A 24,370-nucleotide genomic window follows, 5' to 3' on the forward strand; every position below is an offset into this window, starting at 1 on the left:
AGCAGAGCAGCAGAGCAGGGCTGGCCCAGGAGACTGAGCCTCCTGAATCACCTGGCTTTTCTGCTGGGGGCCTGGTTGAACTTCCTAACTGGTCTCAGCCCCAGCTCTATTCCCTCCTGTGAGGAGCTGGCTCCCAGCTCCAGCCCCTCTGCCCATGAGTCCCTAACACATGGACTAGTCTAGCCACACCCCAGCTCCCTATGGGCCATCTCCCTCCACCGTTGGGATGTGCTACTTCCATGCATTGGTGAGCTCCTACTTAATGCCATGTGCTGGGCACACAGTTCCACAGGGCAGAAGCAGGAGAGAGAAAGAGACCTCTAGCTAGAAGTGTTCTGTGGCGGCTGTGTGTTAAGAAGGTGGACGGTGGGCGGTGGAGGGTGATGTGGCTTTGGTTAAACCTGAGAATTCAGGAAATCATTTTGTTGTTTCATTGGCTCCTGGGGTGGGCTGAGGGCCAAGTTCAGAGGGGTGGGTGGTGGTGCAGCGTGGCAGGAGGCGTGCTGAGGAGGCGTGCTGAGGAGGCGTGCCGTCCTACCATGTCCTCCCTGTCCCTTTCTTTTCTGCAGCAGACCTTACTCCAGCCTCACAGTCACTTGGGAAAAAATCATTAGGGACACCATGCCACCTCAAAATGAGATGGCCAGAACCATCGGAGAGAGTTTGTTGACAGTGTTTTATTAAACAGACCCACCCACAATGCTTATAAGATGCCATGTTCTGTTTTGAGGCTTTAAAATATTAGTTCATTAATATTTTCATCCTCATAACAGCCTAAAAACAGTAAGCACCATTTTATCCCCATTTTCCAGATGGGGAATGAGGCACAGGGAGGTGAAAATAGTAACGGGAGTTGTGCTTGTGAATTGCTCACCAAATACAGCACATGCCCTGGCTCTAGTTATCACCGTGGCAATACTTGTATGGGGCATTGTCAACCCCATTTTACAGGGCTTTAGGAAACGGAGGCTCAGGGTTAACTGAATTGCCCAGGGAACTGTCTAGTGGGAGTGGGGGTGGGGGGTGCTGTGAATCCAAGTCTTTCTGGCTCCAAAGACCGTGCTGTCTTCTACCGAGCTACACTATGTGCAGATCCTCAAGCCTGGCCTTGGAGGGAGTTGCTGATGAGGAGGTGTGATGTGATCTGTGTCTCCTGGGAGTCCACAGTGGAACAGACAATGGGACTCTGACATTCACTGAGCATCTGGCCCACAATACGACCAGTGCTTCACACAACCCTTTCTCCTGTGATCCGCTTAATTATACTTCAGAGCAGAAATAGCTCCTTTTTACAACAAAGAAACCAGGATCAGAGAGGCACAGTGACCTGCCCAAGGTCACACAGCTAATGAGTGGTAGAGCGGGGGTTTCAGCAGGGGCCCATCTGCATTCCAAGCCCTCCCTTTTCCCTTTTTCCTACCTCCTGCTCTACAGACCCAGACGTGATTGAGGCAAAACGGAACCTGGCGCACCAGCTGCTGATGCTGTGGCCTCTCTTCCCCGACCTGGGAGAGTCAGGGGCAGCCACAGAGGTCCTAGACACTGGCTGCTGCCCATCTTGGGGACAAAAAGCCCCAGGCTTGGGCCACACCTAGGACTGAGCTCTCAGCAACAGATGACCCCAAGAGGGGGACACTTGGTGTGTCTCAACCCAGGGGAGCTTGGATGGCAGCAGAGCTTGGGGTGGAGGCTCCCCAGAAGGAGGGGTGAGTTTCACGGTGGAGAGCTGAGGGCAGGCAGGAAGGTGGCCGAGTTCACCACCTGATGAGAGCTTGGCAGGGTCTCTGAGGAGTCTCATTAAAAATCCAATTGGCCTTGAATTGTGGGAGTAACACTTTTTATTCTGATTTGAGCTTTACAAATTAGATTTCATAGGACATTTTAATCAGCTATGTATGGTAGGGCTTTTTTTCCCCTCTCTGTCTCTTCAAGTTCTCTGTTGTAATTAGACTGTTTCTGGCACCAAAACAGAGTAGAAAAGGAGGGAAGAGATGAGACAGGAGAAGAGGAGAGGAGGGAGGGACTGGAGAGAAAGCAGAGGAGTGAAGTGAGGACGTGGGAGAGAAAAGGTGAGGAAGAGGAGGAAGCAGGGGAGGAGGGTGATGGGAAGCATGAAGAGGGAGGGCGTGGGCGGAAAGGGCTCCTTCTCTAGGCTCCTTTTACTCTAATGATGATTTCACAGCTCATCCTTTTATCTCAAAATCTTTCTTGCAAGAAGGACAGAGTCAAGACAGCCGTAGTGACTGCCGAAGATTGTGCTATCAGAGAGAATTATCAGGTTGTCAGCTGGATGCAGAGGGGGTTATAATGAGAGCGCCTTAAATGAAGCAGCACCCGAGGCCTCTGAGATGTCCATTATTAGGAAGCACCCACAGTGGGTAACCGTCCTGGTCTTTCCCCATCCCGCATCCTCTTGGAGGAAGGTGTGGGAGGTACTGGGTGAGGGCCCCTGGGGAGGTGGGGTGCAGGAAGCATCTGAGGGCCAAGGGTAAGTTGTGGACTGGCTGGAGCCCCCAGGGAGAGGAGGGGGCTATCACCATGGAAACCAGGCTCAGGAGGAAGGCAACGCTGGGAGGGGGCCCAGTTAAAGCAGGCTGTGGAGGTGGACTCTGAGTGGCCACAGACCCTTTTGGTGGGTGTCTCAGAGTCAGGGGTGGCAGCAGGCACAAGATCCCTGGAATAAGACCTGGAGTCTGCAAGAAAGGAACCTGACGGGATGGAGCTGAGTAGGACAGGGCCTTTTGAGGAGGAGCATCGCCCAATGCCATCTGAGCAGGCCTGGAGGTGTAGAATCCCATAGGTTGCAGTGAGCCAAGATCGCCCCACTGCACTCCAGCCTGGGTGACAGAGTGAGACTTGTCTAAAAAAAAAAAAAAAAAAAAAACTTTCCTAGAGCCTCTCATATTCTGTCTGCTTGGATCCACTAGCTTTTCTATGGAAAGACTGTTTCTAGGGCAGATGAGTTCACAGGAAAAATCCACCCAAAGGACATGATTTACAAATTATTATTTTGGGGATGGGACACAGTACTCTGACAATTTCCCTTTTCAGTCTAATTTTAATTTTTGCACATTATATTTAAGTCACTATAATTACTTTTCTCTTTTAAACCAATGAGTTTTTTTTTTTTTAATGAATTTTAAACTGTTACTGAGTATCTAGAGTGGATAAAAGTTGAAGTGCCGTGGATGAAGGTGGAGATGGAGGGATGGAGCCCACTTTTTTTCATCCATCTGACAGATCTTGAGGCCTCTCATTTGGGCTCAAGAGTCCCTCAGAGCACAGCTTTTGAGCCATGGATGTAAGTTATTGCCAGAAGAATACTCCTCACCCACCAACTCTTTATTTTCTTTTGAGACTGACTATCACTCTGTCGTCCAGGTTGGAGTTCAGTGGAGCAATCTTGGCTCCCTGCAACCTCCGCCTCCTGGGTTCAAGCGATTCTCCTGCCTCAGCCTCCTGAGTAGCTGGGGTTACAGGTATGCACCACCATGCCCAGCTAATTTTTGTATTTTTAGTAGAGACAGGGTTTCACTGTGTTGGCCATGTTGGCTGGTCTTGAACTTCTGACCTCAAGTGATCCTCCCGCCTCGGACTCCCAAAGTGCTGGGATCACAGGCATGAGCCACCGTGCCTGGCGTCTACTTGCTTTATTTTCCTCATTTTCTTTTCTACTCTAGAGAAGCGAAATGCGAGTGAACCCAAGGTCATTTTCTGCAGCCTCCTGGGTAGTACCTTAAGTAGACAGTGAGCTTCTGAGAACCTGTTTCTTCCACACACACTGACTGAACCCTGCAGTGAGGCAGGCACTGTGCTGTCTGGTGAGGAGCAGGGGAACAGGCCTGGTCATCCCTCCAGGAGCTCACAGCTATGCCCCTTCCTCATCATACCTGAGGGTCTCAGATGGAACACAGAGGAGGTGCCTCCCAGGCTCGGGTCCTGCTCTCAGTGGAGATGTGACACACCGAGCACCTTCCACTGGCCCAGGATTTCCGTCTTCTCTGCTTCCCATTTTCCCCGATGACGTTCCCCTGGTGTGAAGCCTTGGCAGTCGGTGCAACCTCCCCATCCCACACTTATTTTTATTTTTATTTTTTTTTGAGACGGAGTCTCACTCTGTTGCCCAGGCTGGAGTGCAGTGGTGCAATCTCTGCTTACTGCAACCCTTGCCTCCTGGGTTCAAGTGATTCTTCTGCCTCAGCCTATTGAGTAGCTGGAACTACAGGCGCGCGCCACCACGCCTTCTAATTTTTGTAGTTTTAGTAGAGACAGGGTTTCACCATATTAGCCGGGCTGGTCTCGAATTCCTGACCTCGTGATCCACCTGCCTCGGCCTTCCAAAGTGCTGGGATTATGGGTGTGAGCTACCGCGCCTGGCCCCATGCTTTGTTTTGAGTGTGTCAACATCACTGAGCCTAGCCCAGCAGGCTGCACATCTCTCAGACTTCCCCTTTCCTCTCTATTCCCACTGCTACCACCCAAGTTCCAGCTCTCATTGCCCCAGCCTGGGGTCTTGCCATAGACTCTGAATGTTCTCTTTGCCTGATCCATTAATGTGCTGAACCTGGATTTCCTTCTTAGTTCACCATTTGCTTTAGGGTTCCCCTCTTTTAAAGGGTGGGACCTCTCATGGCTCTCCACTCTCTCCGGGACAATGCCCAACCTTCCATGCTGGATTCTAATCTCCAAAATCCAGCTCCTTTTCTTCCTGGGAGCTCCATAGCACCCCCGTGCTGGCTGATCACTAAGGCCACCTGCCCCAAGTTCTCCTCACTGGGTTTCATTGTCCTGGGATGCACCTCGCTCCGCGACCCTGCCCAAGGTGCCCCCTCCCCCTAAGCAACCCCACCTTTCATTGAAGGCTCGGTTCTCTTCCCAGGCAGCTCCTGTGACCCACAGGGAACCTTCTTTTTTCTCATCTTCTCTCTAGTTTCTCATTTTGCCTCTTCTTCATCAATTTCTCCAAACGTTTATTGAGCATCTACTATATGTCAGATGCTGATGAAACAGAAATAAGGTAGAAACAGGGTACACTTCTTGAGGGCAGGGGCCACAGCTATCTTTTCTGTCTTGTGTTCCCAGCTGTGGGTGAGCGTCAGTTACACGTCTGTCACATGTGCCTTTGCACTTAGAGTTTGCCTGCTCTCGTTGGTCTGCTGAGATCGGTGGTCACTGCAGGAAAATTGCTTTTGCATTATAAACTACTAACCCAGCAGATACTGTGCAGAGCACACCACACAGGAGAAATATGAGAAATCACAGGGTGGGCTGGAGTCTCAAGGAATCAGGCTTGACAGGAGAAAAAAAGAACGCTGTTCATGGAAGATTTGCTTGATGCCAGGTCTTTGACCGTGTACGTTGTTTCTGGCATACACATTAGCCATATTACCCACATTTTATAAATGAACCAAGGCTCACAGAAATGCAGGGACTTGCACAAATTCACTTAGCTCAGGTGTTATTCAAACCTCAATGATCTGGGTTCAGCCCTGTTTTCTCACCACTATCCGATGTGGGTTGTTGAACCAAGGGTCTCAAACGCAGATTTTGATTCTCAAACAAGTACTCACCCCACCAACAAGGCAGCCTCCTCAGATCATCTATTTTTATTTATTTTTGAGATGGAGTCTTGCTCTTGTTGCCCAGGATGGAGTGCAGTGGTATGATCTCAGCTCACTGCAACCTCCGCCTCCTGGGTTCAAGGGATTCTCCTGCCTCAGCCTCCCAAGTAGCTGAGACTACAGGTGTGCACCACTACGCCTGGCTAATTTTTGTATTTTTAGTAGAGACAGGGTTTCACCATGTTGCCCAGGCCGGTCTTGAACTCCCGACCTCAAGTGATCTGCCCACTCTCAGCCTCCCAAAATGCTGGGATTACAGGCATGAGCCATTGCACCCAACCCCTGTGCAATTCTCTTCCCATCCACGCTTGGAGGCAGTTCAGAGTCAATCAGGAGGTGGTTCAAGGGTGGGCTCACTCTCTGCCTCCCCTCTCTCCACTGGTCATTTGGCCTGGCCTTTGTTCCAGCAGCAGATTGAGGGGACATGACCACTCTCCTTAGGATTAAACCCAGCCAGACCTGGACAGGAAGTGAGGGTCACTCATATAAGGTCAGAAATGATTGCCCTTGCTTCTAAGGAGCCTGGTGCTAACACATGCACACACCCACCTGCATGCCTGGGAGTGTGGGCAGCCCAGCTGAAACCCTACCTGCCCCCTCAACTCTCAGGACGTTCTGTGAAACTTGCTGAGAGCCTTGGATAGTCACATTTAACCACAGGTCACTGGATTACGAGGGATAAAGTGGTCTCATAGAGAAGTCATATAAAGCTTTTTGGGGGTTTAGGAGAGTCCTGCTTCAAGCAAGGGAGTTGCAGGGAGGAAGCAGAGAAGGCATCCTGGAGGAGGAATCATCATATGGGGAAAGTGATGGAGGAGAAATGTCATTCTGGGGTAGGAAAAAAATATAAGCAAAACCATGAGTGATGGGTAACCCTTCGTCACCTGCCCGGAGTACCTAACTGATGGCTCACCTGTCGGAGCCTGGGTCCTGGATAGTAGGAAGAACACAGGGTCAGTCAGGCCTGGGAAGGAACTCTGACCTTGTCCCTAGCAGTGTGATCTGAGGCCAGTGCCTCACCCTTTCTGAGCCTCAGTTTCCTTATCTGAAAAATGGGGATGACACACCTCCCTGGCAAAGCTGCTGTGAGCATGAGGGGTTTTATATGTAAATGGTCTTGGTAGACAGGTGTTTTACAAAGGGTCATTCTTACTTTCATCACTATCCATAAGTCTTTCCTGTGCTTGGGACTGTTAAAACAGGGACAAGAGGAGCACCTGTCTTGCGGAGTCCCAGAGCTGAGAACGGAGGCTTTGCAAATCTGAAGTTGCACCCATTAGAAAGCTGTGTGGGTGGTGCAGGAGACAGCGGGTGAGCCCTCCTGTTGGCTCTGCCTCTTCTGCTCATCCCAGTTGGCTTCACAGTCTCCTGGAGTGTTGGGTCAGCCATGCAGAAAGGGCTCAAGTGTCACTGTCTGCCTTTTATTAGTGACCAATTGGAGAAGGCTTAAGAATACTTATGCTGGGGATATTTATTGCCGACTTTCTCCCAGCCCGGAGCTTGCAAGTTGCCTCTTACGGGATTAAGGAAAGCTGCCCCTGTCCAGAGAAGCAAGCAGATAGGAAGAAGAGAAGGAGAGAAGCAGCAAGCTCAGTGGCTGCTGGTGACATCAGAACAATATCAGGTGGAATGGGAAGGACAAGGGCAGCATGATTCAGATCATACCTGGAAACCCAAGTCTTGAATTCTGCTGTGTTCCTGCTGCTCAGTACAGGGCCAGCATCTAACACAGGAGGATCAGCTTTCAGACATTTCCAGAATGCCGTTGGTGACCTGCTCAGGGGAGCAGGATTAGGGGTGGTAGAGTATGTTCTGGCCCACTGATTGACTAATAAAATGGATTTTTATGGAGGGTCTAGGGAGTGTCAGTCACGGTGCCAGCTCTCAGGATACCATGGTGGCCTCAGGCATGGGCAGGAGCCACCTTAGCAGTCTCCAGGTCCCCAGGTTGGGTGTGGGGTGTGCAGGAGGGGCCGATATGTCTTCTGCTGAGTAGGCTCTGAGCTGCGGGGAGGCAAATATGTGCAGAAGAAACTAGAATAAAAAGCTCTACATCATAAGCATCAGAGTGAGGCACAAAGTCCCAAAGAAGGAGTCACAGAAGGGTTGGCTTCTGAAATGGCCAGGATGAAGACAAGGTGGGAATGTTCCCCGGAATGGGGAACAGCTTACGTCATGTGTGGAGAACAGATGTGTTCATGGAATAAAAGCAGCAGTGCCACATGGTCTGGGCTTGATCTCTGGCCCTGCCACTATGGCTGTAAGTTCCTGAGAAAATTGCTTAGTCCCTCTGAGTCTCAGTTTCCCCACTGGGTTAGCAATCAATACTTGTTGAGTTGTTTGTGAGAGTGAAAGAGGTCATTCTGTGTGATGTGCACAGGGCCCTGCCTGCCTTCCACAATGGCAGCTGGCAGTATCCTTGCAAGCCTAGCAGGCTGGGTGCACGGAGCATGTGTGTGCAGACGCTCTTAGTAGAGTGTAAATCTAGAAGGTCCTTGTGGGTTGAACCGTGTGGGCCCTTGAACGTGTGCCAAAAAGTTTGCACTTCATGAGAAGTCATCAAAGGTTTTTGACCCACATGCTCAGATCTGAGTTCTAGAAAGATCACAGTGGTGACAGCAAGGAGGATGAATGAAGGAGGATGATCTGAAGACAGGGAGACTGATCAGCAAGTTTTTGCTGTCATGAGGGCTCAGGCTAACGCTGCATCCATGGAAAGAAGAAATGGATTTAGGAGCCATTTGTGGGTAGAACTGATAGCACTTGACCGGAGATGAGGAAGATGAAGGCGTAAAGGCCCCAGTCCCTGGCTTGCAGGCCAGGATGAATGGATGACGGAGGAGCTATTTGCTGCTCAGGAGGAGAAGCCGGCTTGAGCTGAGGCAGCGAGTTCAGTTTTAAATGTGCTGATGGAGAGGGGTCCAGAATCCCTCAGGTGATGCTGTCCCAGATGTAGCTGGGTGGATGGTTCTGGAGCTGGGAAGGAGGTGTGAAGAACTCACACTGACTGGGCACTCCCTATGGCTCAGGCAGTAGGAGAAGTATTTTCAGGTGTCCTCTCACTTGATGTTGACCTGAGAATTCACCTCCAAATATGGAAAGTTATAGATGTTGATGTGACTGTCTAAGAGGGACAGGGTTCCTCCAGTCTGGGAGTGTTGGGAGTAGCTGCCTTGGGTGAAACATCTAACTCTTGTTGAGGTTTGCACAGGTTTTGAACCCTATGGGGATGGCAAGAGATCATCTAGCCTAATCTTCTCCCTTTAGACTGGGATTGCAAATATAAACAGAGAAACCAGAAGAACGAGGCAGGGGTAGAAGACAGGGTCTTTTCTCTATTTTCTGTTTCTCCTAGATTTCTACTGGGAGAGAGACAAAGAAACATTTTCCATCCCAGCATTGCTATTTGCAGCTATTGGTATCTTGATTCTGATACACGCATGAGGAGAAGCTTGCCAGTCTCATGAACATTCCTGAAATTGCACTAGAATTTCACTTGGACTCACAAAAAAGAGGCTGACTGCTCTTCCCAGGGCTGGATGAGGGGGTGGAAAGTCTGAGGGCACATTCCCCTATGCTTGCTCCTCACACGGGTGGGCCAGCGTGGGCAGCCTGCGATTCTCCCGGCCTCACACTTCTCTCCCCAGGACACAAAATCCGCCAAGGTTGTCCTGGACAGTGTGGATCTTTAATGAAGAGCAATCGGGTTGGCCGAGGCAGGGTGAGCCCGAAGTCACTATAAATCCTTTGCCTACTGATGATCAGGCTGGCGGCCCCTGCCAGAGCCTGCACTGTGCTCATTAGTGGCAAGGAGAGGGATTCTTCCATCGATCCAGCCAAGGCCTGGATGCCACAAAGACACTGATAAGTGCTGCTGGAAATACGGGCTCTTCAGTGCCCGTGACGGAGCCCATCCATCCCTGCCCGAGGTCACCTGGAGGTCTAAATGAGACGGGATGGGCATAGCAGAGTGGGTTTATGGTGGGGGAGTGGAGATGGGAGACACTCCACAACGCATGAAGCAGAGACCCTGTCTGTGGTCTCAGGCCTCTTGCTGGCCAGCCATGGGACCCTGGCTAAGCCCCTTTTTTCTCTGAGTCTCAGGCTCTTGTGTCTTCCGACTGGAATGTGCCCTCACTGAGCCGGCACCTTGGGATGTGTTGGAGCAGCATGGAAGGCAGAGAGTGGCACTAAGGGGCAGGGATGGAACTATGCCATTAGCCCAAGAGGGAGCTGCAGACTCGGCTACAGGCAGGCTTGGCTACAGGCGGAGAGAGTACCCATCAACCCCTCTCAGAGGACATTGGCATGGGCACCACCAGGAGAGGCTGGAGGCTAGGCCATGGATTGGCTGACTCCAAGATGCCCAGCACCTCTTGCTCCCATGTCTAAGGGGTACCATATGGACACATGAAGCTTTGTCCTTGCCCTGAGCACCTGGGCCCAGAAGGTACTAGCTGGTGCTGCCTCTGCCACCTCTTAGCTGTGTGCCCTTGGGCCTGACTCTTCCCTTAACTAAGGCTCAGATGCCTCATCTGTAAAATGCAGGGTTTAAGTCTCTTCCTCCCAACCCTAATGCTTGATGTTCTAATTTATCCAAACTCCTATTTTGGGGGGCGAGGGGCGGTCCTAAGGTTGAAAATAATAAAATCAAGGTGCAAGGAAGTCAAAGCAAGTCTCTCAAGGACACTTGGGTTTTGGGGGTCAGATCTATGTCCTAAACCTTAAAAAAAGTAAACAAAATAATCATTTATGCTGCTGTAGCCTTGTCAGTCAGACATGGTTCTAAAACTTCCATGTACATGAGGATCACCTGGGGACTGGCTAAAATAACAGTTTCCTGGGCTCCAACTCAGAGATTCTGGGAAAGTGGGTTTGAGCCGGGTCAAGGAATCTGCATTTTAATAGCTTCTGAGTCATCCTTCTGCAGGTGGTTTCTGGGCCACATCTGAAGGGCACTGTTGTGTGCCCGCAGCACAGGCCTGTGGGCCTGGGTTATTTCTAGTTCTGACTCTGTCAATGGGTGGCCTTGATCAAGTGACTGTCTCTCTCTCAGGGTGCTCATTGGTGTTCCCACTGCACAGTGAAGGCATTTTCACACATTTTGAAAGTTCACACAACCCTTTTTGTCAGTGAAATCTCACAGGGAACCCCAATGTATAAAATGGTAGAGGCAGAGCTGAGGCAGCACTGGAAGGACCAAGTCCTGCCCATGGCAGCCCTGAGGGGGCCCTGAGGACACTCTGTGCAATGCTCAAGGATTCCAAAGGCCCTGTGCAGTTCTGATGCTCTTCAGGTGTCCTGTGAAGGGCTACGTGGCTACATCCCACTGACAGTGTGAAAGCAGGCCCACCCGGCATGCACTGTGTGGCTCAGGCAGGCCGGCCTAAAGCACAGTGCACCTTGTTCTTGCTCTCTGAACCTGCATGGAGAATCACAACTCAGACCTGGTGCTTATAGATGAGTCTTCTCATGGCTCCTGGAGCTGTTCCCAATTGGACACAGACCATCTTGGTGCAATGCCCTGGATTTCTCCCCTCTTGGAGACCAAATACAATCAACTCTTAATTATCTTTGTTAATGGAGAAGAGCAAGGGTGTGAATAATCTAAAATGATGGACAATCCGAAACAATGAATAATCCTAAGTTACATTCATTTTCGACTTTGGAATGCATTTTGATATTCACATTTCAATATGGATATGTTTGATGTTCTAGGAATTTTTAATACTTTTTTTTTTTTTGAGATGGAGACTCACTCTGTCTCCCAGGCTGGAGTGCAGTGGCACAATCTCGGCTCACTGCAAGCTCCGCCTCCCGGGTTCACGCCATTCTCCTGCCTCAGCCCCCCTAGTAGCTGGGACTACAGACGCCCACCGCCACGCCCGGCTAATTTTTTGCATTTTTAGTAGAGATGGAGTTTCACCGTGTTAGCCAGGATGGTCTTGATCTCCTGATCTCGTGATTCACCCGCCTCGGCCTCCCAAAGTGCTGGGATTACAGGCGTGAGCCATCGCGCCCGGCCTGAATTTTTAATACTTAAAAAAACCCTCAACCCAACGATGGGGCTCCCTCTCTGCCTCCTACTGAGCTGAGGGGAGAACATCACCTCTGGGACTGGCCCAAAGCTAGAGTCAGGTGCACTCCACCTTCCCCAACTCCTGTCTTTATGGCTCATACCTTATCTAGGAGGGGAGGGGGGTATTAACAGATTTTGCCTTTAAAGGACTTTTATTCCCTTTGGACCTCATGCACATAAGAGCAAAATAAGAAGCTGTGAAATGTTAACAGAGGACTTCATTAAGCAAACTTGGTGATAGCATTTGCCAGGAATGGGGACAATTTGCCAACAGATAATTGAGTGCTGACTATATATGTGTCCTAATTAAAAAAGTGATTCTTCTTCTCACTGCCCTGGGATTGTGGGCCGTCTTCTGGTGGGTTTGGGATATTAACCACAGCAAACTCCTATACAAAGCACTTCACATACATTATCTTACCTAATCCACCCTCACAGCACCCCGTGGAGCAGGTCCCATCATCAGCCCCCCATGTAGAGACTTGAATATCACAGCTCCAAGCCTGATGTCCCCTGTGAATGTACCCTCCCAAGTCCTCCCTCTTCTACCCCACCCTGCCTCTCCTGTCACCCACCAAACAGGGGCCCTGCAAGGCCTCAGCTGGTCTGCATCAATCAAAGAGACCAAAGCAAAACTAACTTGCCATTACTGCCCCAGTCTCTCTGATTGATGGAAGTAGAGATGTTTGTCAAGGAGAGGTTTTGTGCTGGAAGCCCCTTGAGAGGATGGAGAGGGAATGTGAGGGCTGCCTGGGACGCCCAGCCTGGGAAGGGAAGTTTTCTGCTTTTCCAGTAGGACAGAGCTCCTTAGAAGCAGGTGTAGCCCCAGCTCACATTCCACCATCCTGAGAGATGGAGAATCTTTCCCATTTTATGGACAAGGAAACTCAAGAGAGGTTACGTAACCCATCCAGGGTCACAGCGTGTGGTAGAGCTAGGGTTTGAGCCATTTGACTGCAGGCCTGGCTTTTTTTCCCCCAACAGTAGCAGGTCAGCAGAGGGTGCTTGATCTGTGTGGTTTCCTCTTCAGAAAGCAGACTCACTACTGTGCCACCTACCTGTCCCCGGCTGAGCTCCAAAAACAGCTATAAAGCCAATGGGAAGCCGATAGGACAGTCCCTGCCCTACCTGAAGACCACGGAAACCTCTCCCACGGTGCCCTTGGGGCTGAAATCAGCTCTGTCAACAATATTTTAGGGCAAAAGTCGTCTGCACCACTTTTAACCCTAACCCTCTGTGGCCCTATTCAGAAGCCCTTTGCAGAGGCCAATCCCTGGCCATAGCTCTCTCTGCTTGGCCCTGGGCTGGGTGAATAATGACTTCCATTCCCTGCCCTGCTGGAGCCTTGGGCCTTTGCCACCACCACCATGGTGCTGGGCCACTTATTTGTTGTGAGATGACCCAAGGAGGACCAGCTGGTACCTGCTAGACCCTTCTGCTGGGGCACAGGGTCAGGGGGCAGCACGTGGGCATGTGGCCCCACTCCTGTCTGCTCCCCAGGATAGCTCTATTTTCCAGCCTGGAGTGCCCCTGGAGATGGCGACAGCTCCTCTAATAAGAGAGTTACTCATGGCTTCACTGGAAAGAAGAGAGCAGCTTTCAACCCCCCTCCCCTAAACACAACAATATTTGGTAACACTTGGCATCTTGGGGAGAGAATTCATGTCTGTAATTAGTTACTGTATATCACCGTTAGTACTCTGCTCAGAATTTACGGGGCAAATACCATTTAACTGCACAATAACTACAGGTTCTTGCTGCTTATTGGGTAATTTACTAAGGCTGGAAGAATGGGGCAGGAGGGATTCTGAATGGGAGGTATTGTAACCCCTTGAATCAAACTTTATGAGTTTGGGTTTGGCAGGGAGGCAGCTGCTTGCAGCCAGTTCTCTTTGCTTTGTTTTGCAGAGTTGGCTGGCAGACTGCTTCCTTCCTTTGATTTATTGCAGGATGATAGGTCTGGGACTAGGGGTGGGACTGCCCGGGGCTACCTAGGGCTATGGAAGGGACTTTCCACAGAGGGTCTTTGGCTGAGAGTCTGCAGCAGGAACCCAGATTCGGTGTCCTGGGGGCTCCATCCAGGACAGTAAATGGGCCCTGTCATTTACTCCCTCCACGGGGCTCCTTTTTGTATCTGGGCCAGTGGGTGGGGAGTGCAGGGAGCTGTCCTTGGTTGGCAGCATCAAGATAATCGCCTAAGCCCTTTCTTCTCTTGCAAGTCCCGTGCTGCTTGGGAAGCAGCCATTCCTGGACACTTGGCTGACATTCCTGGCCTTAATCTGCTTGAGCAAAGTCTGTCTTTGTTTGGCCGTGCACTGTCTAAACTCCTCTAACCTATTTAGGCCACGGAGAGGGGAAAAGACGCAATAACGAAAAACTCAACGTGCAACATTGCCTTACGCAATCTAATAAATTACTCGGTACCCGGCTGCCAGCTCAGACTAAGCCCAATATTGCCTGCAGTAATTATTTGGATCAAATGCAGTTTATCTGCTTCATATTTGTGCTTCTGTGCTCAGTGGTAACTTATAAATGTCATTGTGGTGTTTATTTGTTATAATGAAACTTAATGGCATTGGAAGCCAAGAGCAGAGCTGGTGGGGCGGCAGGTTTAAAACAATCTCTTCATCTCGGGAGAAGGAATGAGCCAAGATAACATGAAACTGCCCTACAGCGTAGAGATTTGCAGAGATGGCGGTGTCCTCGTGCTGTGTGGTGGGCGGGAGTGAGCCAGGAGGTTCGAGCTGGCGCCAAGGGGAGCCGTCTTTGCCTCCAGAGACATCTGTCTGGAGCAGGGAGACATGGCTGAGCTTCACCCTGCACTGCCTGGTCTGTCCTTGTTGCTTTCAGGGGTGGGAGGTGTTCAGTCTTTACACCACCCGATGCCTGCCTGGGATAAGAGATGAATAGGGATGGAAATTAGAGTCCCCAGGCCAGGCTCGGTGGCTCATGCCTGTAATCCCAGCACTTCGGGAGGCCACTGAGGGAGGATTGCTTGAGCCTACGAGTTCGAGACCAGCCTGGGCAACGTGGTGAGACCCTATCTCAATTTTTAAAAATAAAATAAAATAAAATAAAATAATGAAATGAAATAAAAAAGAACCCCCGGATGACTGCATTATGGAGAACAGTCCTTCAAGGAGAAGAAAGGGAGCAGAGTTGGAGAACAAAGGAGGGTATTCTCAGGGCCCAGACAGAAGGTGGCAGGGCTTCTCTTCTGGTTCTGGAGGGGCACTGGTGGTAGGAAGCACGGAGCATGAGCAGAACAGGGAAGAGCTGTCAAGAGTTGCAGGGCCGGGCCCCCACTGGCACTGCAGAAGTACCTGAGGCAAGGTTGGGCCGTTTAATGTAGAGCTCAGGGTTTTGGCTTCACACAGTCCTGGGCTCTGCCATTTCCTAGCTGTGTGGCTTTGGACAAGCTATTTCTCTTTCCTAAGTTTCATTTTCTTTATGTAGAAAACGGGAGTGATAATAGATACCTCTCAAGATTCTGGTGATGATTACATGGAGTGATATGTGTAAAGTGATGACTGTGGTGTTTGGCACACAGGATATATGATAAATAAGGGGCTGTGGCAGTGATTGGCACATAGTAGATGTTCAGTAAATGTTGAGTGTATACATGAATAATAAATTTCCCACTTACGTGCATTACAAAGCCCTCCTCCAAACAGCTGAGCTTGGATTTAGACCTCACAATTGTTCAGGGTTGATCTTCTCATTTTACAGTGTGGAAATGGAGGCCCAGTGAGGTTATGGTAACTTGCCCAAGGCTTCCCAGCTGGTAGAGGGAGTGGGGTCTTAGTTCTCCTACCTCCCAGGGCAAAGTTGCTGCCACAGTCCACCCTAGACAGCTCCCAGTCTGTGCTGGGAGGCTGAGCTCATCCTTCCAGACCAACTGCCCCTGCTCCTTGGAGACCAGGCACAGAGCCTGTGCTGACCTCTCCAGCACAACCTGGAGGCAGAGGCAAGCGGGCCGCTTTCTGTGCATTTCATCTTAATACAGCATTCAGCGTTCACTCATAAAATATTCATTTTCTGTCCTCGGTGACATCCTCATACAAGGCTCCTAACATCATAAATATGGATGAAGATTATCAGTCGTTTTTATTTATGTCACTAGCCCCTCTCCTCCCCAGGACCCCTTTTGTCTTGATCTCAGCACAAATTGGACTGAATTGGGGATATTAACCTGGATCTCTGATAATAACTTGTATTCTGTGGTACTTCATACTTTTTTTCAAAGCATCACACAATCGTGATGCACATTTTCTCCTTCTGACAAATACATGGAAGAAAGAGTGCTAACATCATGAGTATGCCCATTTCGCAGATGAGAAAATATAGGTCAAGAGAGATCAAGGTCAAAGTCATATACTGAGATAGGAACAGAACTAATTTTTAAAAAACATTATTATTATTATTTGACCTCCAATGAAAGGTTCTCTAGGACACTGAGTGTGTTTGCTTTACACAAATAAATAATCTGTCTAGTATTTTACAAGTTTATAAAGAGTGTTCGTCCATGTTACTTTGTGAGTCCTCACAAGGCAGGTATGATTTACTCTTGTTTGACAAAGCTCACACCACCAGTTAGTGGAAGATCTGGGCTCTAAAACACTATTTTCCAAAGTGGATTCCAGGGAACGCTAGTCCTGACACATGCTACAGGAAAAATGTTTTGGGGTCAAATGAGTTTGGGAACTTTGTGAGTCATATCTCCTTTGGGCGGCTCACCATGGCCTTTGGTGTATTAGTGTCTCCGAGAAGTTCTGTAGGAAAGACTCTCATTTTGTTAGGTCTCATGTAGCTTCTCCCCACCGTGTCTAATCATGAAGGCTGCATCTGACAGAAAACCTATTAACATGCTACAGAAATGCTGCTTGTGTGTACGCGTGATCCCTCCTCCCTCATGTTTTTGGAGGCAGTGAGGCTTAGAGCGCGGCTGGGAGAGGAGTGTGCAGGGGTAAGGACAGGGGAGGGTACCCACTGCTGGGGACTACTAGAGCTGAAGCTCCCCTCCCCAGGCTGTGTCCTCTCTTTTCCTCTGGGTAGTGCAGAAAATTCACTCAATATTAGGCACAGTCAGCCCAGCCCATATCTGGGGCAGGATCAGAGGGGCCGCCTAAGTGACCGAGTGGGGGTCTGTGGTCAGTGCGCGGTGGGAGATTTGGGGACAGCAGTCCTTGACCATGGGGAAAAATCAACAGGGACCCACAACAGGGGCCCAGTCGTGTCTGCCCTGGGTGATGATGGGGAAGTCACCCCATCCTCGTCGCCCAGACACAAAGCTCCGAGGCAGGGTGGAAGTAAGAAGGCCAGGCTTTGGCGCTCTGCTGACTTACTCTAACATCTGTGTGCCTTTAGGTGATGACCTCGTCTTCTGAGCCTCTGTTTAGTTCTCCTCTGAATGGGGGTGACACTACCCACTTTGTGATGTGGTGAGGATTAGATGGTGCAAGTGTGCAAAAGGGCCCCCTTGGCCCTCGTCTTTATGTGTCAGCTCCGTCTCTCTTCTCCTGCTTTTTTGGAGAGCCTCAGTCAGAACAAACAGCTTTCCACCTCCAGTTCTCCACGAGCCTGTCATCTCTACCTCCCTTTTGTTCTCCCATCGCCCTGCCTTCTGCCATTTTATTATATGCCCATCTCCCCAATGGACCTGAAGTTCTCTGCAGGCTGCTGCCGACTCTGTCAGTGCCCACTTGTATCTGCAGGCCCGACCATCTCAAGTCTTCAGGCCAATCTCCCATTGCCGGTGCCTGGACCCCTTCTCTTGAGGGCTTTTTCTTTAGCTGCGGATGCCACTGTGCCCTCACACAGAGCAGGCCAGACCTGCTGGGAGGCAACACCCTCACCCAGCAGCCCTCCACCCATGCCCCACAGGAGCTCCACCCAATACCCCACCCCTTGAGTGCCCTAGCTGTGAGGTGGTTTTCAATAGCACTTCTCAGAATTTCTCACTGGGACTGGGCTCTGACTGCCCGCAGTGGTAGCAGGCTTGGGGTTCCCCCATGCCGATGCCTCCTTTCCCATGTCAATTCCCAACCCTCCTGCTGGCACCTCTGCACCTTCATGAAGAATGACTACACTTGAGCTCTTCTTAGGGCCTGCTTCCAGGGGAGCCTGAGCTAAGATAAGGGCATCCTCCATGTGTCATTCATCTCTGTGTACACAGTGGGTGCTGATGAATCTCTGAATCCAGCAGTAATGAGCCGTAGGAACAGCACAGGAGTGACTATCAATCAAGGCAATGACGTCAGTGGGCTCACCAAGCGGGTGGGCCCTGGGAGCAACGAGATAGAATGTCTGCTACCTTTCACACCTGGAAGCATCCACAGCCACACTCACGCCTCTGTACCTTCCCCACCTGATGTTTGGTCAAACCTCGGCAGGCACAGAGGAGCTGAGGTCCAGGGTCCTTTCTCTATGAGCCGAGAGCAGCTTAGTGTCATGTTTTGAGATCCTTTCATGAAAAATGGTTGAGAAGTGCTGCTCTTTAGTACTAAGAATAGTGGTTATTCCTAGTGCATTTGACTCCGAGGTGGGGACTATTCCATTGCTCTATTTATCCCGCACTCGGTACACAGTTACTGAAACTGTCACCGTGTCCTATATTCCATAGGCCATTATGTGTATTTCAAACCATTATATAAATGGACTTGATTTGGCACTTCTGAATGTCATGAAACTCCTCCCATACCAGTAACAACACAGTTTCCATAGAAACGAATACATTTCAGAAAGAAAGGCACGGGGAAGAAAGCAGATGGAGTTGGGGGGGAAATGCGGCCCCCTGGTTCCTACTTCCAGAGCGCAGGGCCCAGCACTGTGACATGAGCACTCTGTGGAGGTGGGGCAAGCTCCTTCAGGTTTTTATTGACTCCCTTTGATAAAAGCCCTGGATCATTCATCTCAGCCTGAACCTGCTCATTCCAGTGCACAGCTCTAAAAACTTTATGACACCACAAGCCATTAAGCACCTTCATTTATTCCAACTTCTCTGGGGTTTTCTTCAGACCCTGGGGAGAGGGCTGGGGGAGGGTCTCAGCACTCAAAGAATTCTGTGATGAAGCCTTTGAGGCTGGCTGGGGATGGAAGGAAGAAGCAGAGAGAAGAAAGGAGGCCTCCCTGGTGCAGTTGGCATAGTGGAGACCCTAGGATCTTGCCAGTGGCTGCTGTCCAAGTCACTGGGTCCCCCTGTCATCAATAAAGCTAGAATGAGAAAACTGCAGCCTCCCGGGGTAGAAGGGGTGTGGTGTTTGGAGAGCCTGGCTGAGGAGCTGCCCACCGCCTCGGCAGGCTGCAAGTTTCTTGTCTTGGAGGGATTCAAGCATAGGTTGCAACGGCCTTTTATAATAAAACATCTCACAGGGCTCAGGCAAATACCACTTCTCCAGAAACCATGCTGGACACTCCTCTCCTGGCCAACGGTGTGATTGGATTCTCCTTTTCTGTTTCCATAGCTACTCATTCATACCCAGTCAGCGCAACTGCGACATTGTATTGTAGTTACTGACGTGTTTGTCTCTCCCCTCAAAAGACAGTGGTATTCTTGGGGGCAGGGACTGTGTTTTCACATGCACAGTGCTAGACACAGAGGGGCACTGGATGCATGGTTAGTGAATAAATTAGCATGCAATATGGCCGTGTTCACAGTCTTTACCTACATTGGTACTTGGCAGGGATATGGAACCAGATGACCTTGGTCCCTTCTGGCCTGGAGAATCTGTAATGATAGGGGTCTAAGCCTGCCCTGACTACACCCGGGATTTGAATCTAGATTTATTCTACTCCTAAGCCACAGGGTGTACATTAAGAATATTAGTTGCACACCTGTAATCCCAGCACTTTGGGAGGCTGAAGCGGGCAGATCACCTGAGGTCAGGAGTTCGAGACCAGCCTGCCCAACATGGTGAAACCCCGTCTCTACTAAACATACAAAAAATCAGCCGGGTGAGGTGGCGGGTGCCTGTAATCCCAGCTACTTAGGAGGCTGAGGCAGGAGAATTGCTTGAACCCGGGAGGTGGAGCTTGCAGTGAGCCGATATCATGCCATTGCACCCGAGCCTGGGCAGTAAGAGTGAAACTCCATCTTTGTCTCAAAACAAACAAACAAACAAAAATTAGTTGCAATGCTAAAAGGAAAACCGGAACCAAAACAGCCACAAAAACATCTGAGTGTGAAATGTTGGAGAAAACTCTCCCCAGCTGCATTTTTCCTCTACACTCACCACAACACTCAACACAGGAGACTTCTGTGACGGAACGGGGGGAGCAGCGGACACCAGCTGGGTGTCCTCCAATTCAATTCTGACACTGCCTACTGGACATAGTGTCAGATCCCACAGGCTGGGGGCTCAGTCCCCAAGACTTCCCCCACACCCTGGCACCTGTCGCAAGTTCAGGCTTCCAGAACTTCTGGCAGACCTGCTTCAAGTTGGAGGTTCCCATGACCTCCTGTTTGGGTTTGCTTAAGGTGCTGGAGTGGCTCGGAGAGCTCCGGGAAACACTTCCCGATGTTTAAGGTTTATTCTAATGGATATTACGAAGAATACAGATGAAGAGATTGGGGGGAAGGGGCACGGAGCTTCCACGTCCTCCCTGGGTGCACCGCCCTCCAGGAAACTTTACATGCTCAGCTGCCCAGAAGATCCTGAAACTCAGTCCTCTCGGGTTTTTATAGAAGCACTCCTTCCCCCAGGATGTGAGGCGGGACGCTCTCAGGGGAGGGTCTTAAGACCCACAATCAGAAAGGTGGTGAAAGATTAGAGTCCTGCGATGGGGCAGGGGAAAGGAGGGCCAGAGAGAGATCCTGTTTCCGAGGCCTGCCCGAGGCCTAACACACCCAACATATGACAAAGGATTGTAGCAACGGCTATGGGAGTTATGAGCCAGGAACCGTGGATGAAATCCCCCCACCCCATGCCCCTCTATGTAGAAACATGTCTAGATACATCGTAACACCTCAGGCCATGCCCTGGTTTTCAACCACTGATCCCTTACATCAAAAGAATATGCATTATCATTTAACAATTAGTCCAGTGCACTGTATTGCATGAATGTCTCCCAGGGTGAAGCCACTCAGGTTTGCAGGCTTTTTTTTTTTTTTTTTTTTGACATGAGGTCTCACTCTGTCTCTCAGGCTGGAGTGCAATGGCGTGATCTCTGCTCACTGCAACCTCTCCTGGGTTCAAGCGATTCTCCTGCCTCAGCCTCCCGAGTAGCTGGGATTACAGGTGTAGGCCACGATGCCTGACTAATTTTTGTATTTTTAGTAGAGATGGGGTTTCACCATGTTGGTCAGGCTGGTCTTGAACTCCCAACCTCAGGTGATCCACCTACCTCAGCTTCCCAAAGTGCTGGGATTACAGGCATGAGCCACTGTGCCCAGCCTGCAGGCTTTCTTTAGATTTGAAGAAAAGGTTCCAAAACCAGGAGTGGTCCCAGCAAACACAGCTTTCCCCTCCCAGGCATCTGGGGATACCAGGCTAAGAGACAGTCTCCTCTTTTGATTTGAGACTATTTCCAGTTGTTAATGTAGTATTGGATTTCCTTCTTTTTATAACCCATTTTTCATTTCTTTACCCTCAGGTATGATTCTTCATTTTCTCCACTAGTCGTTTATTTTTACCTGCACTTTTCCACCTTTGGAAGGGACATTGGGTTCTGCCACTAGTGCTGCTGGCAGTGCTAGTCCAGCCAGTGCCTCCCCTCAGTCTATTCCCATTCATATCCGGGAAGGTTATGTAGGTTCCAAACTAGTGGACTATTTTTACCATGAGGCACCCTAGTTGTATTTATTCTTAGCCCTAATTTTGCCAGACAGGATGAAGGCACCTCCCACCCCCATCAGGGCCCTAGGAATTCTGACATAAGGTTTAAAAACACAGTGACAGTTTTTTGCTTAGAAATTATCGCGCGGTGGCTCAAGCCTGTAATCCCAGCACTTTGGGAGGCCGAGACGGGCAGATCACGAGGTCAGGAGATCGAGACCATCCTGGCTAACCCGGTGAAACCCCGTCTCTACTAAAAAAATACAAAAAATTAGCCGGGCGAGGTGGCGGGCGCCTGTAGTCCCAGCTACTCCGGAGGCTGAGGCAGGAGAATGGCGTAAACCCAGGAGGAGGAGGTTGCAGTGAGCTGAGATCCGGCCACTGCACTCCAGCCTGGGTGACGGAGCGAGACTCCGTCTCAAAAAAAAAAAAAAAAGAAAAAAAGAAATTATCTCTGCTTCCAGAACTTGTAGTTGCAGCCCTGATCCTGGGATCACTGCATTAGGTAGAGGAGAAAGAAAAGTTTTTTTTTTTTGGAGACGGAGTTTCGCTGTTGCCCAGGCTGGAGTGGAATGGTGTGATCTCGGCTCACTGTAACCTCCACCTCCTGGGTTTAAGTGATTCTCCTGCCTCAGCCTCCTGAGTAGCTGGGGATTACAGGTACCTGTCACCATGCCCAGCTAATTTTTTTGTATTTTTAGTAGAGACGGGGTTTCACCAGGTTGGCCAGGCTGATCTCAAACTCCTGACCCCAGGTGATCCATCCACCTCAGCCTCCCGAAGTGCTGGGATTACAGGCGTGAGCCACGGGGCCCGGCCAAGACAAGTTTTTTTTAAACTGACTTGGGAAAGAAAGAAAAAAATAGTCATTATACCAGTGCACTCCTTCCTTGGCAAGAATTGCATAGTTATCTAGCATCCTTCCCACCTCCTCTTCCCCAGATCAGCCAGAAAAACAGAGGGAAAATCTAGTGGGGACACTAGTACCACTCATGGTGCATGTGAGCACACACTCGTGAAGGCGTACAAGCCAGCCCTTCATGCTTTTGTCTCCCCATTTTAGGCAACCAATGTTTCAATTGCCTGTTGTATTTCTCTACCAAATTCTTACTCTAAGGAGATCTCTCTGTCCATTGCTGGATGTTATGGGCTTACAGTGTGTCCCTTGGTCTGAAGAAATGATGGTCAACTGTCCAAATGCATACAATATCTTCTGTTCTGTTTTTTTTTTTTTTTTTTTTTTTAATGACACTCTGAGCACTTCTATCTTCTACTGAGTAAGGAAAACCCACTCCAGAGTCAGGTCAGTGTCTATTCTAGACAAGACCCACTTGTAGACCCCCAGCATCAGTCTCACTTGCCAGCTGTGTTTAGAGCCTTCCCACCAGGGAATCTTCCACATAGCCACTGGCAGTCTCTGTCTGTCTTGCTGGCAGATAGAATAGCTCTTGCTGGAATTATGTGCCTGAGAGGGTGCAAAGGCAACATGTCTAGATTCAGCCCATCTCTACACTGCTGCCGTGCCTCCATATGTACCCATTTCATGAGCTCTGGTGGCCACCTCAAGGGAGAACCTGGGGCTGCGTGTCAATTCCCGTCACCTTCTGAACCTCGAAGGGAATTCTTCTGATGGGAACTGACTTGTTCAGCTTTAATGCACCCCTCAGATTTCCACAGGGCTGTGCTTCACATGGGCATCCCATTAATAGGTCAGGTTTCCATTGCCCTTCTGCCTGGCCACATGGCCAGGCCATTGGTCACTGCCCATGATTCAGTAAAACCTAAACACAGAGGCTTCTACCATTGTTCATTTTTCCCATCACTATTAGGCAAACAGCATGCAATTCCGTTCATATGCAGACCTGTTTTTACCTTCTCGGATCAAAGTAGTAACCTTCAAAACAGGTCGGTGTCCATTCACATTGGAACTGCTGTCTGTCAACCAAACAGCTCCTGAGTCAATCAAGAGCTCTTCTTAATGCACTGTCCGTGTGCCGATCGAATCCAGCAGCACCTCACACAGCTCCAGAGTCAGTTCTGGGGAGAAGAAACTCCCTGCCTGAGAGTGTCTTGTCCTTGAATTCCACAGGCAGCTTGATCCTCTAGAAACCATTTCCATTTTATGTACTCTTCGGGGCACTGCTGTCCCCATTAGAATGTTTCTCTGACATCACCAAAGACAGGATGAGTATTTCAGGTGGGTCCTGTGCACCCACCTTCCAAGACAGCTAACATTTCATAGCAAGGGACTAAATGCCCTCAGGTGGAAATTCTCTAGTCCGAAGTCCTGGCAGTTGTTGCTGGGAGGTGCTCAGAGGCGTTTGCCATAAGCCCCAGGAGATGCTCCACAGAAGTATATTGAATCTCCCCACGTGGAGGTAAACTTTCTGGGGACCAAGACAATTGCCCTCTGCCTGTGTTACTTTGGATGAATCACATCCCTTTCCTGAGTCTCGGTTTTCTCCTCTCCAGGTGACTGCCAATGTTTCTTTTAAAAGTCTATGATTGTCAAATTATCCAGTCCCAGCATCTTGGAGCTACTGACTAGGGGCAGAGAAGGTCACTGTCCTCACTTTGCTGTCAACGTCTACTCTATTCAAACACTGTGCTGGGCTCCTTGGGTCTAATGGAGACCAAACAGAGACAACTGACTGGTAGGGGAGACAGGTGTTACTGATACGGAACAGCTGGGCTCCCAGCCCCCCCCCCCCCCCTTAAGCCTGGAACTGCAGCCCTTAGTGAAAACAGGTGACTCAATTTTTCTCCCAAATGTTGCTTGTTTGGCCTGCCACATCCCTATCCTGTGCCCATAAAAAGACTTCAGCTGGCAGAGTAACACAAGCAGCTGAGCATCGGGGATACAAGTGGCTGAGTGGTGAGCAGGGCAGCAACTGGGC

The 24,370-nt window shown here is 50.0% G+C and overlaps 1 protein-coding gene across 2 annotated transcripts in view; it reads right to left on the reverse strand.

Annotated features, from left to right (window-relative positions):
• The window catches only part of KIRREL3 (kirre like nephrin family adhesion molecule 3), a 575,101-nt gene that overhangs the window by 98,160 nt on the left and 452,571 nt on the right, over positions 1-24,370 (reverse strand). The gene's annotated exons all lie outside the window — the stretch shown is intronic.

Source organism: Rhinopithecus bieti, unplaced genomic scaffold (assembly GCF_001698545.2).
Source record: "Rhinopithecus bieti isolate Rb0 unplaced genomic scaffold, ASM169854v2 scaffold_20150, whole genome shotgun sequence".
In the NCBI taxonomy this organism is placed as follows: Eukaryota; Metazoa; Chordata; class Mammalia; order Primates; family Cercopithecidae; genus Rhinopithecus; species Rhinopithecus bieti.